The sequence below is a fragment of the Monodelphis domestica genome, chromosome 7 (assembly GCF_027887165.1).
Source record: "Monodelphis domestica isolate mMonDom1 chromosome 7, mMonDom1.pri, whole genome shotgun sequence".
Classification (NCBI taxonomy): Eukaryota; Metazoa; Chordata; class Mammalia; order Didelphimorphia; family Didelphidae; genus Monodelphis; species Monodelphis domestica.
The window spans coordinates 290,170,138-290,174,985 of record NC_077233.1 but is presented as its reverse complement, the minus strand read 5'-3'; the positions used below and the strand labels follow the sequence as shown (position 1 = coordinate 290,174,985).

Below are 4,848 nucleotides of genomic sequence, written 5' to 3'. Positions count from 1 at the left end.
CTCAGCATTTACCATGCATTCAGTTATTATCTCTATGCAGAAGATTCTCAGATCATTTTATCCAATCCTACCCCCTTTTCTGACCTTCACTCTTACAACTCCATCTTACTGTCAGATTTTTTTTCTGAAAATACTGGGTTTTCTTCACACCCCAGTGTAAACAATGACTTACTGGGATGACTAAGTTTCTTTGTAGATCACTGTCACATTAAAATGCAAAACCCATAAACAAGCGACTTACGAACATTAGATTGGTCTTACTGGAAAGTCTTAACTATATACAGTCTCTTGAATCAATTTTCAAAGCTTTTGTCTCCCAGTTAGTACAAGTCACTGCATTTCTCTAACAAAGTAATGAAGGCACAGCTAGTGCAAGCAGACTTAAACCCATTCAACTACTGGGCTGAAAAAATACTTTGGTTGCTCCCTCAGAAGTATTTCTTTTTCCTAAACCAATATTGGTCTCAAATAACAGTTTGGCTAATTTTTGCAGCTGCAATCTAATAGCTACATGACAAGAACCAAACCATGTAGCAATGGACATGTGTTAAGGGACTCACTGCATTCTACAGGTTTGGCAGAATAAAATATACTATTAAAATGCTAGATAGAATGAACCTATAGTTTGAGCTGGTTCTGGAACATTCTTTTTTCTTGTTTTTTTTTAACAAAAATTGTTTACATGACTTTACCAAGAAAATACAAAACATAAGTAACTACTAGTTGTGTTTAGGCTGGGACAGTGCAGTAATCCTCAAGGCCACAGCACACACTGCTCTCTGCTGCTTGGACTTGGCCGGGTTTCGATCTTTCTTTGGGTCACATTCTGAATCATTTTCCACATCAGCTTCTTCTTCCCCTTCCTCATCATCAGCGTCTTCACCTTCTTCATCATCAGCGTCATCATCTTTATACTGTGAAGTGTAAATCTGATCTTGGGATGATACTCTCACAGAAAAAGTGATGGATCTTAAAGTCTGCAGCAAGGATAGCCTCTGCATCATCATCCAGGTGTCCACTCCCAGGAACTTCAGAAGGAGAAAAGAAATTGAAGAAAGAATCATTGGAAACTGGTTTTGTCACAATTTGAACAGTCCCACGACCCTTGTGTTTCCGCTACTTCTTAATAGTTTTCAAAGTAACATTTTCCCCTTTTTTTCCAGTCTACCTGGCACCCTGGACAACTCTTAATTTCTGGTCCATCAAAGGAGACGGGATCAGGATCATCTGGCTCTGACCACATACAATATGTCTTCATCAATACCTTATTTGTGAAATATTCCTTGGGTTCAAAGTGAAATTCTAACATAAAACTCATAGACTGTCCAGCATTTGAGAACTTCACTTTAATATCTTTCAAATGCTTCAGAATAGGTTCATCATGCTCCTGAACCGTGTCACTGAGCAAGTCACCATTTTTTAAAAGTCAGCCCAAATTCAGGAATTGCCTTAGGGTCTTCTTTTTCTTCATCTTTTTTCTCCTCTTCAAGCTTAGCCTTCTCTTTCATTTCCTCTGAAATGTCTTCATCCAGTTTCCACTCACATTCTTCCTCGGTAGGTTCACAAATTGCTTTGATGATTTCACTTCTCTTACCAAAAAGTGCCTGGTAAAGAACAGCGTGCTTTCTTTAAAGAGCATGAACTTCCTCATAGAACTTGGCTTCTCTCTGTGCACGTTTCCCCTGAAGGTTTGTGAGGGCGTGCTCCCATCCCTTAACTATTTTTGGCAAGCTTTCAATGTATCCAGTAGATGTTCCCACTAAACCAGCCAATCTTTCCTGAAGAGCTGCAAGAATTTGAGAATTCTGCATCATCGGAACAGTCAGTTGATGGGCTTTGCTGTGTGCATCTTCACCAATTTCTTCTTCCACTTCTTGAACATCCTCCACGTCTTGTTGGTCACGTTCAGTTTCTTTGTTGTCAATATCTGCCATGTTGTAAGACCTCCAAATATAAGATCTGCAGCCACTGAGGGAACCAAGTGGCCAGAGCTGTGTAGACTGTGACTCAGGGCAGTGACAGTGGCCACAGCAATGGAGGAGACCTAGAAGGAGGAGGAGATAGAGGAGCCTATTAGACTTATTGAACTGGATATCAAAAAACCATTTCAAACTGCACAAGTCTCCACCTCAAACTACTATCTTTCCTCCTCAACCCCCCCTACCCCCTTCCTGTTGATAGCACCATCTTTCTAGTCATTCAGGCTCACAACCTACATGTCAGTCTGTACGCCCTTTGCATTTATCATATTAAAAAAGAAGACAGGTCTGACAGTAGTGGCTCCTATACCAAGATAAAGCCAAAGTGGGCATATGATTTAGTTATAAAGAGTGATATCATAAGTAAATCACAGGAACATAGAATAATAAATTTACCTGGCAGATCTAGATCTATGGAAAAGGGAAGAAGTTATGAACAAATAAGAGATAAAAAAACAGCAAGATATAAAATGAATATTTTTTACTATATTACATTTTAAAAGCTTTTGTACAAACAAAACCAATATGACTAAAATTAGAAGGGAAACAAAAACTGAGAAAAATATTATGACAAATTTCTCTGATACAGGTCTAATTTCTCGGATTTTATAGAGAAATCAGTCAAATTTAGAAGAATACAAATCATTCCCCAATTGATAAATGATCAAAGGATATGAATAAGCAATTTTCAGATGAAGAAATTAAAGCAATCAATGAAAAAATGTTCTAAATCACTCAGGATTAGAGAAATGCAAATTAGAACAACTCTGAAGTATCACCTCATATCTATCAGATTGGCCAATATGAAAGTAAAGGAAAATGATCAATGTTGGAAGGCATGTGGCAAAATTGAGACACTAATGCATTGTTGGTGGAGTTGTGAACTGATCCAACCTTTCTAGGGAGTGATTTGGAATTATGCCCAAAGGGATATAAAGAAAACTGTGCATACCCTTTGATCCAATAATACCACTACTGGTAGGGCAGAGTCAAGATAGCAGTGTAAGACCTCTGAAAACCCTTCCTTGCTGATTACAAACTGAATGCTCCCAGGGGACTGAAAACTAAATCTAACAACAGGACAGAGCCAAGGAACCCTCTTGCTGGACTCAACTTAAAAGTTGTGCCCCCAAAAGCAGGAATTCGAGAACACTCAGGTTTAAGGGGAAGGAAGAAGGAAGGTACTGGGACCCCTCCCCCACCTAGAGCACTGAGCCTCCAGCAGTGCCTAGAATCTCTTGGTGGGCAAAGGCTCTGGTCTGGAGGGAGTACCTTGAGGGAAAAGCTGTGCCAGACTCAGAGTGTCCAACACAGGTGGTGGGTTAGCAGGTGGAGAAGAAGCACAGAGCAGGAACCCTAGTCGTAGCTTAGACACTCCATATTGCCCCTCCCTTTCAGAGGTTTTGGCCTCAGGGCACATCCAGCTCTGCAAGTTCAACTCTGCTGGGCTTAATTTCATCAAGCCTTCAGAGGGCAGGGAAGCTCCAACACCCTCCCCCACAGACTGCTGGACTTTAATCCAATCAAAGCCTTCAGAGGGCTGGGAAGCTCCAACACCCCTCCCCCACAGACTGCTCTGAGAGCCTTGCTAAGCTCCAAGGGTGAAGGCTGATGGAAAAGCTCAAATCCACAGATCCAGCACACAATGAGAGGAGCAAGAGAGCAGGCAACTACCGGGGTAAAAGAAGGGGCAAATATGAGCACTAATACCACTACTGGGTCTGTATCCTAAAGACATTTTTCATAAGGAAGGAAGGTCCTGTTTACACAAAAATATTCAGAGCAGCTCTCTGGGTGGGGTCAAAGAATTACAATCTGAGAGGATGTCCATTAGTTGGGGAATGACTGAACTCGTGCTCTGTGTTGGTGGTGAAGTACTATTGGACTATAAGGAATGATAAGCAAGATGATTTCAGAGAAAACTGGAAAGATCTCCATGAACGGATGCAGAGCAAAATAAGCAGAACCCAGAGAACACTGCACAGCAACAGCAACACTGCGGGATGATCAACAGCAAAGACTTAGCTACTCTCCACAATATGTGACAGTTCTGAAGGACTTTTGATAGAGCATGCTCTCCTCCATGCAGATCATAGCAAACTATCCTCCACCTTAGTTTTTTGTGATTTTATTTTGGAATGTTGGTTTCATATGTGTATTCTCTTATAGCAATAACTGATAAGGAGGTGAGGATTTACACAATAATACATATATAAGCCAGACCAAATTGTTTGCCATTTCTGAGAGGAGGGATGGACAGACAGACGGATGGAAGGGAGGGAGATAATTTAATTCTTAAAATTTCAGAAAATGTATGTTGAAATTTGCTATTACATGTAATTGGGAAAATAAAATATCTTTGAATTTAGAAAGGTCATAAAAGTAGCAAATACCACACAGGATTGCTGTGAAAATCAAATGAGGTAATATTTGTAAAATGATTAACAAATCCTAAAATAATATATAAGTGATAACAATTAAAAAAAATATATGAGTGTCTAGCTTTCCACAACCTCTCCAACATTGACTATTCCTATTTTTGTCATCTTTTTCAATTTGCAAAGTGTGCAGTAACATTTTAGGCTATTTTGGTTTTCATTTCTCTTACTAGTAATTATTTACAGCATTATTTTACATATGCTTGTGGATATATATAGATGTATATATGTAAAGATATGCATACATATATACATTTATAAGCAATGTGTTCCAACTTATACTTTCTCCTTTGTTAATCTTTCTTTTAGAGTTATACAAAATGGAGAAAAGAAAATTTCTTGCTCCTGTTGCATTGCTGTCCATATATTTTTATAATTTAGATAATTTTTCATTTATTAATTTAGATGGCAAGGCATTTAACAAGTGTGCA

At 39.1% G+C, this 4,848-nt stretch overlaps 1 pseudogene; it reads right to left on the bottom strand.

The window, feature by feature from the left end:
- Window positions 1-719: 719 nt before the first annotated feature.
- Window positions 720-2,176, bottom strand: LOC100025674 (nucleosome assembly protein 1-like 1; annotated as a pseudogene).
- Window positions 2,177-4,848: the final 2,672 nt, after the last annotated feature.